Raw genomic sequence first — 13,484 nt, 5'->3', positions numbered from 1 at the left:
GCATTGAATATGCCAACCAGGAGAATAGGCTCCATACATTTGACCTAATTCCACCAATTAATTGCTACTTTGCCACTTCTAGGATATATACCCTCCTCATTTAGTATTACGGTACCCCGGCCGGTAACCCCCAGATGAGGTTGAATAGTGGACTATGCTCTCATAACTCATAAAGTCGTAAAAAGTAAATAATTAGAATTCAATTGGATTGCAATATTTGCAGCGACAAACTTCAAACTGAAGACAATATTTTATTTTACTGTATGTAATGGTATACGTAACGACGGTAACGTACGTGATGTCATTTTTAATATTACTTTGTGCACAAGCAGGGAGTCGCACATGAGATGTCTAGATGCATGGTAGGAATTGCATGCGCCCGTTTAAGTCCGATTGAGTCATCATTTAACTTAGTTTCATAGGGCATCAGTGATCGAGACCTAAAACGCATCTTACATAAAATTCATTCCCTTTTTTATATGTCGGGAAATTTTTTAAAAAATTCATTAAATTAGATTTATTTGTTGTTTCCTAAACTAAAGAAACATTAAGGGAACCAAAAATTGTATCCTACATTTAGAGAAGCAAAAATGATTTCCTTAACATAATTTTAATATAAAAAAATTTCAATTTCCTATCTCATTAATTAATTCCTATAGCATTTATTTGAAGCAATATTTAAATGATTTATCTTAATTTCTTCTAACATTTAATTTAAAGACTATTTAAATGATAGAAGAAGCTATTGTCGAGTCCAGTTAAATAGAAAATCAAAAAGGGATTTGGTTCTCTAAATTGAAAAAAAGTTTAAAAGGAAAGCAACTCCTAGCTAGTGCTCTAATAGGATCAAGGATTCCCATTTAGGGGGAATCAAACTCTTTCTTACCCTATTATATGGCCATCCACTTTAAGAATTTTCTTAAAGCTACTGAACCAACGCTAATTAATTAAAAAAGAAGAGTAAGAATTAAGTCGATTGAGAAGGGACGGTTCGGAAGGTGGTGGCATTGATGGGAGCAAAAGGTCAATAGATATCATTTAAAGTGTTGTTTGGAGTTGGATGGCTTCAATACATGCATGTACAAGTACTCATTCTTCAGTCTCTGTCCCCACACTCCCCGTCTCCCCTTATGAGTCTGTTCAAAGCGGGAAAAAATAGTTGGATTCACACTGCAGGGGCGGCTCATTCTTAATTAAGGGAATAAAATTCCAAATAATAGTAGATGTGTATAATCAAGTTTCTTTATTGAACTTTTAAGGCCTTAATTATGATAATTAAAGAGGTTGGCTAGTCAATTCTCTTTAATTAAGGTTCAAATTATTGTAACAAATTATATTAAAAATTATTTATTTAATTTAATATATATATAAACAAGGTTCTACTTAAATTTATCCTATTAAGTCTCAAAATCTATGGAGCTTTTTTATTTTTTTAGACAGGTTGTAAGATTTTATCACAATATCCCTTTAATTAATAATTATGATAGAAATTAATAACGAAGAAAACACTCTTAATATAAAGGAAAATGGGAAAATGGGAGGGGTGGGGGTGATTAGTTAATAAAACTTTTAACTTTACTTGTGTGTACCAAATTGAGCAAGGCTTACTTGCTCTGTGACATTTTTATGGCAATCAAACGTGACTTTGAATATGTTTCTTTGTCAGAAGATGTGTTGGACTTAGTAGTGAACTTGAAATATATATATATATATATATATATATATATATATATATATATATATATATATATATATATTTTAAATGGTGATTATGTAAAAATATAACTCTAGACACGGGAGGAGACACCTAAACTAGGTAAGTCCCATACGTCTCCCCCTCATGGGGTGAGTGGCAGCCACTCCTCTAGGCATGCACATAATCTTTCTATGGACACCACTCATCTAGAAAATGTAGTCTATTTTTTTAAGAATAGTTATTTCTTTTTGTAAGGAAATAAACTTTTACCAAATAAAGTAATGAATATTCTGTATGAATAGTTATTCCATTTTAGGGGTCTAATCCACAAACCAAACGAGGCCGAAGATTCCCTTCTCTTTGTCTGGTTTCCTAAAACTCAAACTAGGACTAGATTCCTTAGCAATAATAGGAGGCACAAACACAGTCATCCCTTGTGAATTAGGTGGGTTTTGTGAAGTTGGTGCTTCTTTTTCAAAATCAACTCCACACTTATCCCCGTAGAATTTTTGAAAACTCAAAATTTTATCTAGTTTAACACTAGATTCATGTTGCACATCATGTTGAGAGCCAACCAAACAATCAATCTCATTAACAAGTTTAGAGTTTCTATTCGTAATGGATCAAAAAACATTAGTCAAATTAACAAATTTTGTACTTAAGGATTCATTTTCATATTAACAGATGCTTGGGAGTGCATCTCTTACTTAGGTTGTCTCCTAAGGAATTATCTTTGAAACATCAACCTTAGGGTTCTTAGAACCTCGTTGAATTTAACGAACTTCTTGAACTTTTTAAAATGCAAAGGTTCAACCTCTTCATCAGAGGAATTACCAATGTCACCATATTTTATCATGAGACGTTTAACTTTATCAATCAACCAGTTGTTTTTGGCTCGCATAGCATGATTGACCTTAATCAAATTCTCCAACTCATGGTTTAAGCGACCATGATCCCATTCAAGCTCCTCGAGTTTTTTTTTTTTTTTTTTTTGTTAAAAAAAAAAAAACTCTTTTACCAAGAGTTAACCAAAACTCAATGAGATTGTCTCCTACAAAGACAGTATCATAAAATACTGAGGGATAATTCCCACCCACCGAGGAAACCTCATTGTCCTCATTAGACAATTCACAACCTAGGAGTGAATCGATAATAACAAGGGTCAAGGATCACATGAAAAAATTAAGATTTTCCTACATAGTGTGTACCGACTTTGATACCAATTGAAATAGGAAAAAAAGAAAAAGAGTTGAATACAACTCTTAAACTTTATACCACAAACAAATAATAGAATAAATAAACACATAGTAGTGATAATATTGCAAAATATAAACTACTGCAAACAAACCAACAAAAATAAACATACACCGCCAATTTTTGTTGACAAAGAGGAAAACCTTGTACCAAGAAAAAACCTCCCTAGTACAGCAAAATCCATGATTCTACTCAATCAATGAAGAACTAACTACATGCAATAGTAAAACTTATATCCCTGTAAATTTACCAAGACCATCTGTAGGATGACACGCTCTTCAGGAGTCTCTACTCCTACTCCCAATTGGCGATTCTTCACCGAGCAAACTCTTTACCGATCCCCACTGATAGACTACTGTTGTAGCTTTAGTTGTGCAGTGACATCATATTGGCTTGAATAAACTTCTAAGTATCTCCACACACAAGACTTCTTGGACTCAACACTCAAGAGGCTTGTATAGTAACATACCAAGCTCTTAGGATAGGTCTCTCAAAACTCCTACAGAGGCTCTGAAAATGGTATGACTAAGAGATGTGTACAATTGACATAAAACATGCTTTAAATAGTAATCTGTGTAAACTGTGTGGCGGTGTCTATACGAATAAGTAGGGCATTTGGACGCAGCTAGGGTTTACTAATCCTTATCGAATCTGTCGTTCGGATGTACCTTACGAAGTCCGGACACACTCGGCCCCAATTTGCACTATCTACAACGACATTCAGACATCCCTGCAAACATGATGTTTCTGGAACACTTGCCATCCAGACATATTAATGTCTCGTTTGGACATCATTTAGGCCAAACTAGCTTGTTCGCTAGTTCATTTGGACTCCTCAAGGGACGGCCATTTTCTTTCACAAACACTATCCGAACACCTTTTGTCCTGTCCAGGCACTCAATTTTGTGCTCTTCTTCTTCTTCTTTTTTCAGCATTTTCTTCAAGATCCTTCAATTGCAGGCCTAAGAACACGCTACCCAAATTTCAAAAATATAAAATAAAGTTTTGGACAACAAATAAGCTAATTATAAAACCTAACACATTCAATTAATGGAGATTTCTAAATTTTAAAACCCCTTTCAACATCTTTTGTCAACCATTTTCACATGGGTGTAAATGTATATAAATTTTAGGGAAATTTCAAAACTTGAATAGTTTAAAAATATATAAAAGTTTTTTTTTTTGGTGATTTGTGATATGATATTTATATTAAATAATTGCCAAGTAATTATATATGGTGTTACAGCCGTTATCAATCAAAATTATTTGGGTTGTGTAAGTGGCCACCACCATTACATCATCATGGGGGTGCTATACCTCGGCCACATCCTCCTCAGTGAAAGTTATCAGCTCCTGCACCCGCTTTAGGGTCTTAGGAGGACTCCGCAAGGCATTTACTTTCTCAATGCAACCACATTGCATGTAATGCTTTCTTGAGGTGCTAGAGGCGAATCTAGAAATGGTGTGGATTTCCCCAACACGAGCTGCTTGTTGGGTTGTCTTGGGTTCTTCTTGGTTCGCCCTCTGTCCTCAGTTTCCCCGAAGGCTCTCGCGGTCGTTGAGCCCGCTTCACAAATGTCAAGAGCGCACCCTCTAAATAAGTTTTTCCAACTGGTTACGGAGTTTGTGGCATTCTTCTGTGTCATGCCCATGGTCCCGGTGGAAGCGACAATACTTGTCCCTCAGTCTGGACTCCAGAGGAAACACCATCCTCGGTGGCCATCTGAGTATTTTATTATTGTTTTAGATCTACATCAAAACTTCGATCATCGATGTGTTCATATGTGTGTAGCCAGTCTGCCCTGGGTAGGCAGGCTCCAGTCGGCGTAGTTGGAGCCTAGGCTAGTTATCTACCCTCCTAGGTTAAGGGTTGGAAGCTGGGGGCCTGCCTCACCGAGGGACATCCTTTTATCTTTCCTTCTAAGCAGGCCCTGCTTGCTCAGATGCTCTTCTAGTTGAATGCATGTGTGGTATCTTCGATATCAATGTGTTCATAGACTTTATCCATAAAATGTTGGAGCAAAGTGGTAGTTCGCATTGCAACCTTCTTCATCATGGGGCTTTGTGGCAGAATTCCCCCAAGTAAGGTCGCTAAGACCATCCTCTCGTATTGGTCATCCACCATCAATTTCTCTTTATTGAACAACCCCATGGAATCCTTTAAGGACTTTTTTGCCCTCTACTTCAGGGGGAGTAGGCATGTAGCCGATTTTTTCTCCTCCTCCTTCTCCCATTGATAAATAATGATAGAAACTGCTTTTCAAGGTTTTTAAATGAACCGACCAATGTGTAGGTCTTTATGTGTTCTTGGGGGCAAAGGGAATTCCACTACCTTGGTAGTGAAGGTAAAATTAGTCCCTTTGGAATTCTAGTAGGTTCTTGAATGTCGAGCTTCTTTCACCGTTAATTGCCTTTGCCATGGAGTCAAGCTTTTCGTAGAGGTCCTTGTAACGTGCGTCGACGTGGACATCCTACCCATGGGCTTCATCTCTCTCGAGCTCTCTATGTGCCTCTTCCCTCTCCATGGTATGGCTATATATGCCGATCCTCACCCTCCGCCTCCTCCTCTTGAGGATGGGTCTGATGTCGCTCTCCCTCGTGGGTGGAGATATTTTGTGGCCGCTCTAGACATTGCTTAAGTTTGTCATTTTGCTGTTGAACTTAGGCCATATTTTGGGCAAGGGTTTGTAGCTGCTCCTCCAATGTTGCTAATTGTTGGTCCTGGGGGACCTAACAGCTTCTGCTGTGATGTGTTGTGATCGGGTTCACAACATGGGTATTTTGTATAGTAACGATTTGAATCTTTACATTTTCACAGACGGCGCCAAACTGTTTATACAGTTGATCGCACCTCCGGAACCTTACCTAGTGAACCTGCAAAGACAATGAAAATAGCTATTGAAAGAAGTTGATGGTGGACACTTTGATGCCTAAGTCAGTAGGGCAATTTGGTGAAGGGTAATAGGCTAAGAGAAAGAGTGGTAAATTGTATGCATACCTTAGACTTAGGGCCTTCGTCTTCCTTTATAAGGCTACAACCAATACGATAAGTAGGTCAGATCGAGACGGTACTAGAGGTCAATGGTCTGATATGAAAGGCAGTGGATCATGGTGAAGATATTTCCTCCCAGGTCTTCCTTGTTGATCTCCTACCTTATGGGGTAGATATTTTCTTCTAGGTTCCAAGTCCAAAATAGGCAGGAAATCAATGGGTGTGGTAGTTTTTCATATGTGGCCGGATTCCCATATATGGACCATGTCGGTCATGCAGCCCCTTGATTATGTTAGCATCGGCTCGAGGGCCTTCAGGTAGGACCCTAGGGCACCGAGGGTGTATGGCCCCTTGTCCATTCTAGGGAGCGCCCTCTGGCAACCAATTGCCAGTAGGGGAATCGTTGGTCCATCAGGCTCCTTGAAAGCCTTATACTTTCAAGGGTTTGGTAGTCCGCATTCCCTTGGAGTGTGTAGTCTGTTAGTTTATTTCCTACCCTCAGTCAACCTGAAGCTCGTGGGATGCTTGGCTCGTTCTGCTAGTGCTGGGCCCCTCGGTTGCGATACCCTCGTGGGATCGTGGGACTCTTATTGAGGGACTGGGAACATCCCTGAGCCTTGGGCCCAGGGACCCGAGGACTAGTGGACCTTAACGAGCTCGAATCGTACTTTAGTATTTCGTATCACCAATAATCATCTAACTTCTAATATTCTATCAAGTTATAGCATGTAGCATAATAAGAATTTAGGTAAAGTCCCTACTAAATAGATAGTGAAGATGGTTTTCTTTTCTTGCATCTTAAAATTATAGAGAAATTACACTTATCCCCATCAATCTACCACTCCATTTGCAATGGCTCCCCAATCTTTTAATGGGTTTAATGTGCTCTACCGATCTAATAAAGGGGTGCAATGCTCTCATTTTGCATTCTCAAAGACGGTAGGGCACATTAAGCCAATTAAAATATTAATAGGATACTACAAATTAATTGGTAAATTGATGCGGTAATTGTAGTTTTATCTGAAATTTTACAATTATAGCCTATTGAAGAAAGGTAAGAAAAGGGTAACCTTAATAATAAGTGGTAGCTTAAAATTATGTCATTGAGAATTCATTGAGAAACAGATATATGTGTGTGTGTGTGTGTGTGTGTGTGTGTGTGTGAGAGAGAGAGAGAGAGAGAGAGAGAGAGAGAGAGAGAGAGAGAGAGAGAGAGAGTTCATTGAGCTAGTTTGGAAATAACCGGATTAGCAGGAGGAAGGATAGCCCCACCCTGAAACATACAAAGGTGTACGTTGTTGCCTTTAGTTAGTGATAGTGGGCGAGAACTGAAATTTCTTACAAACCGGTTTGTTGGAAATTTTCTACAACTCACATATAAATATGACATGTCCTTCAAACATGTGATAAACACATGTTTTTTTTTTTTTTTTTTTTATTTTTATTATTATTAATGCTATTAAAAAAGCATGTGAAAAAAACATGCTATTAAAACAACATGTGATTTTCACATGTCAATCTTATATGTGGGTTGTAAAAAATTTCCTACAAATTAATTTGTAAAAAATTTCTGTACATGGGGGAGTTCAAAAAAGAACCACAGTATGTAGCACAGGAGTATACCCCGAATGAAGCCAAATTCTAGAAAAGAGAGAAGCTACAAAGACAAAATACAAGGAATAGATTCACAACAATTAATTGTACGTTTAAATTTTTAGTAATTTAAATAACTAATATGAGAGAATCCATATAAAAGAAAACTCGTCTGTTTTTGAATTTTTTGAGTAGGCTGTTTCAGTAGCTATTTTAATTTTATTTTTATGCTAATTAAGCAGTACTTCAATATATCTATCCTAATTAGTAATTAGTTTGTTGTTTATATATGAAATACCCATAAATAAGTCGTCAAGTTAGGCGAATTCAGATTAATTATAATTTATAGTCTCTCCCTCTCCCTCTCTCTCTCTCTCTCTCTCTCTCTCTCTTAATGTTGGATAAACTTGAAAGAAGAAAAAGGCATGTGGGGGCCTTGGAATTTCTGGAATATCCGAACCGACGTGTGAACGGAGAGTATGGAAACTAACATGACTGGCTCATGGCTGCGCTGTGATGGATTGGGGGCCTTGGGGCTTGGCTGGTGACAGGTATGGAAAAAAGTTATTGCTGGCTTTGACCTTTCAATCAAGTCATCCACCAATCACCATTAAAGACTAAAGAGGGTCAAAATAAGGGATGCGTTAGGCTTGAGGCTTTTGCATTTCCACGATACGTTTCATTCAACAGACTCCCAACCATTCCTCTCTTTAAATGCGTAAACTTCCAACCAAATCTCCAACAATCTCACACCGACTCATCCGATCCGGTTCGTCATTCGTGTTTTGTTTTTGTTCGAACCCGGCCGACACGTACGAACGGTCGATTGGATGTTGGATATTGGATATCGTCACAACTCACATGCATGCCCTCAAAAACAATAGAATAGAATATCGATCACCGATTTGGCGATTCAGCAGCGTGCAAGAAAACATTTTTTAAGATTTAGGAAATGGTAGACAAGAAATTACGCGACACACGAAAGCCTATTTGCTTTGTTTCTTTTATTGGGTATCGCCAATTTTGTGGGAAACCTAAACTACTTTTTGTTGTTTGTCCTTACTGATTGATGCTTTAGTCTTACCAATCAATTTTATTTGGATAGATTTCTGGGTTAACATGCTCCATAAGTAATTGGGGACTTTTTGGAGCTTTCCCCTTTCCCCAGTTTCAATAGTAAATGTTGGTGCAATTTTTGGGACACTTCTCCCACCAAGATCCACAGGTGTACTTACTACTCAACATTCAACAATTTGGGGAACAACAAGATTGAGACGGACCTGTTCTTGCACTACTCATACTGCTCTTTGGCAGGAATCAAAGAAGACATTCCGATGTTTAAGTTAGCATGTTTTTTTTTTTTTTTGAGAATATCAATGATATAGAGCTCGTATGGTAAGTGAAGTTGTACCCAAATCAGCGATCGGCCTTGAAAGACCGGGCATGGGGCTGGGGCCTCGATACCTCAATGGGACCAAGCAGTACGTACTGGGTTATATTGATCATGTGGGCCGAGTTGGTGGCCCATTTCCCAACAGAAATAAATAAATTGGGGATATTTTTGGCCGGAGTTGGTAACAAGTTTTGTCCAAGCCATTCTACGAAATCCTACAGCCTGTTTTTGAGAAAAAAAAAATTAGAAGAAAACACTAGTATGGGTGCTCGAATTCGTACTTACTCTTATAATTCCTAAAGGTTCAGAGTGTTAATTATTTGCTGCGTTTTATTTGGCATATGTTAGTCTATAAAGGTCAGAGATAGAGAATGGAAGAGGCAAGAAGATCAAGTACTCGATCTACTTGATGATTTGATTGTTTACTTGCGTACATCAACATTTATACACAAATTCTATGAATCAATTAAGGAATTTACGTAAATGAGAATCTCAATCACGGTAGGTGGCGCGGTAATTGAGTGTTTGATGATTTGGAACAGATAGTAGTCAACTAATTATATTATTAAGGTGATTATATATTCATATCTAATGCAATGGGATTTTTTGTTTTCTACAAGCCAAGTGATGGGCAATATTTTGTCTTACTATCGTCATGCATGATGTTCAGGCGGTCTTAGCTAGAATCTATAAGAACGCTTAATAATTTAAAGAAATCAAAGTATGAAAGCAAGGCATAGAGATTTAAGGTGATTCGGCCTATGACTTACGTCCACACGTTAAAGCCTTTTTTGTTACGTTTTTCCTCGATAATTTGATTGTATATAAGACTCTGTTAATAGAAAAAGAATATATCTGAACGTTACACGTCTCTTCTACTTTTACATTAACAATAATAAATTTAATTTACGCAAATCATCTTTATAATTCTTCAGTTCTTATAATTCTTGTTTCAATAGAATCAAAGCATAGACTTGGTTCATACTAACTGTTCATTTGGCATGGATATGGGAGCATCATGGCAAGTTCACTTCTTATTTTTTGGATCCCTTTCGTGTCTTTAGTTCATTTGGTGCTCTTTACGATACATGGTTTGTGGACTATCATTGCAAACTTAATTCCCTGCTGCTGGATTGGATTCCGGCCGGAATCCATGGCATGGGGAAGAGTTTACCAATGGGTTTTCTTTGAATGATGACTCTCATCTAAACCTTGATCTCAAATAATTAGAGTTTTCAATCCATCCAAATTAAGGTGTACGTGTGTTGATACGATTTTTGTCATGATGACGTGGCAGCCTCCGATTCGCCTCTTCGCCTGTAACCTGCAACAAGGGAAAGACCCGCCGAGGGTTGGCCGGTGGTGCCTCCTCCGACGCCCAAGTTAGTAGGGAGAGTAAGAGAGGGTGATCATCTTAGATAGATTTTATACCTCTTAGTTGATAGGCATATATATAGACTCCTTTTTTTACTGTTGATGCATAGCAAAAGTCTTGTTATTGTACAGTGTGAACAGTGACAAGTAAGGTGTGAAGATATTAGGCATGGTGCAACATGCTGATTTCTGACCTGATTTGACCAGTACTAAGATCCTAATAAATTCTAAGGATCCTGGTGACTCCCGACCAACCATATGTCCCCGAGACCTTGGTCACTCCCGACCAAGCATACATCCCCGACCAACCATATGTTCCCGAGACCTTGGTCACTCTCGACCAAGCATACATCCCCGACCAAGCATATAATCCGAGTGGTCATTACCGACATGGCACATAATCTCGACCAACCACATATCCGAGTCCTTGGTCATTCCCGACCAAGCATACATCCCCGACCAAGCATATAATCCGAGTGGTCATTACTGACATGTCACATAATCCTGACCAACCACATATCCGAGTCCTTGGTCATTCCCGACCAAGCATACATCCGAGTGGTCATTCTCGACAGAGCATATAATCCGACACGTGCACTACCCGAGTGGGGAATAATAATTCCCCAACAACGTGCATGGGTGCCATCACTTCCACTTTGTAATGTGCATGCATATGAAGAGCCATATATAAGATAGATGCCATTGTTAATTCTCTTATGAATGCTATTCAGGCTACATGGTGACGAATCTGTGTTGTATGTCCATGATTTGGAAAGGTATCATTTCTTTGATTAACAGTTCTATTTTGCTATGCTTCTGCCGATATATATATCTTTCCCTAAGATTAAAACATAAAACATAGCGGCCTCATGACACCCAACCACCTCGGGAGTGGCTCGCAGGCCACACCCTGTCTTTTTTTTTTTTTTTAAAAAAAAAAAATTTAGTTTTTTAAGTTTTTAATTTATTGATTTTTTAAATTTTTTTATTTTTTAAAAAAGAGTGACACGTGTCATTATTCTATTAGTTATGACATGGCACAATGGAATCCGTCAAATGTTTTGACTGAATTTGATTGCATGGACTAAATTATTATTTTGGTCTACCCTGAATCGGGGTCCCCGATGACTACTCAATTATTTTTTATACCGCATGGAGCGATTTACAATTTAGGCTAACCATAAGGACTGATTTGCATTTATCCCTATAAAATATTATAAGATAACATGAATAAACCCCACAAAGAAATATAATAAAGAAGAATATAAGATATCTAACACTAAAGATATAGTTTGGTATATATAGACATCACTTTTCTTTCATTTCAAGATAAACAGTTGTTGCTATCAATTTTTTAATTTCAAAAGTTTCTTGCTACATAGTACATACCCGGCCATATAGTTAATTAGCATACACTATTGTTCATTAATAAGAAAAGAACATTGCATCTATTAAAATAATAAAAATAAAAAATAAAAAGAAGAAGAAGAAGAAGAAAAGAACATTTAGAATATGTGTGTTTTAGGCTAGCTATATTTGGAAACCATTTATGTTTTCAAATAAAAGACACTTTTCTCAAAATTATTAATAAATAATTCAAAATACAAAATCATTTTTAGAAAAGATTTCACACCTTACAGAAATATCTTTGACAAAATGTTGCTTAATTTTTGTAGGGGTAAATGCTAACTTATTGCTTAAAAAATTAAAAAACTTACAAAAAAAAAAAAAAACATATGGCTATCTTCAGTGGAGGAGAGGGATGGCCACACGACCACCTTTGTCCTAGTAAGAGGTGGCTGTGCGACCACCACAACAGGTTAGGGGTGACCTGTCCTCCACTGAGGGTGGCCATACGATCCCTCTCTTAAAAAATAAATAAATAAATTGAAAATGTTATATACCACATAAATATTCTATAAATATCCCACAAAGTTTACATAGCAAGGTCTAGTAGCCATTGGATATATATATTTTTTTTAAAACAACGGATAATCCAAAGGCTACTAAACCTTGTCACGTCAGCTTTATGTGATAGTTGTGCAGTATGTAGCATTACTTTTAAATTTTTTATAAGAAATCAACTCTACATTTGTGTTTTCTTAAAATAAGCATGTTTAATATTTGTTTCTTTTAAAATACGATCAAACAATTTTTTAAACTGGATGCCACTAAAAAGCACTTCTCACTTTTATATCACATCAAAATTCTTTTTAAAACTAAAAACAAAAGAAACTTTGCAAATTCATTATCAAACATGCAAACTCTTGCATTTTCAATTTTTTTTTTTTTTTTAAAAGAAAATACTCTTTTTATTCTTTTAAAATTAAAATTTTACCTCTCAAATATTTTTATTTTTTAGTTTTAACCCCAAACTCCAAACGCAATTATGCAAGTTCCGCCCCTGACAGCAAGCATGCTCCTTCCTTTTGCATTTTCAGATACGTACGACTAACCAAATTTTATGGAGCATTACTCTGTTAGCATAGAACGTAGAACACATGCATCACAGTCGGCTCAGCCTCCTTCCTTGGAAGGTCTAAAGAAATAAACAAAAAGGTTTATTTAAAATTACTCTTGAAAATTATTTCATAAAATTTAAGTTTGTCTCAAATTTCAAAATTTCAAGTACTTTCTCCATATTTTTTTATTTTACACTTGGTCCCGCGTTGAAAAGTTATGAGATTTATGTGTGTTTTATTAGGGTTAATCTTAATCTTATTTTAGAATAAATGTTGGGGACACACATACTAATTCTTTCACCTAGTGCGAAGCACTGACCGCTCGCACCCACGTGCGTCGCACAGTCACTTTAGATGTACTTAGCACAAGCCAGTGCTTACTATTTACGTGTGCATTTTTTTTTTGATGTGTACAACTGTTATTCTAACAAACATATATATTTTTCATTCAAATATTTTCATAAATAACTGTTTTTTCAACAGCCATTTTTTAATTGTTAAAAAAAAAAAAAAAAAAAAAAAAAAAACTGTTGTTTCAATAGTCATTTTTTTTTTAAAGTACTTAACTATTTTTTCAACGGTAATCAACTGTTTTTCAATAGTAAGAAATTGTTATTTCAATAGTAATAAACTGCTTTTGTAATTCTATAAAATATAACTTTCAGCAAATTTCACAGTACATTCTTCCTTATCTTCTTCTTCTCTACTGTTACAGAATTT

Source organism: Alnus glutinosa, chromosome 1 (assembly GCF_958979055.1).
Source record: "Alnus glutinosa chromosome 1, dhAlnGlut1.1, whole genome shotgun sequence".
Taxonomy (NCBI): domain Eukaryota; kingdom Viridiplantae; phylum Streptophyta; class Magnoliopsida; order Fagales; family Betulaceae; genus Alnus; species Alnus glutinosa.
Note: the sequence above shows the minus strand (reverse complement) of the source record.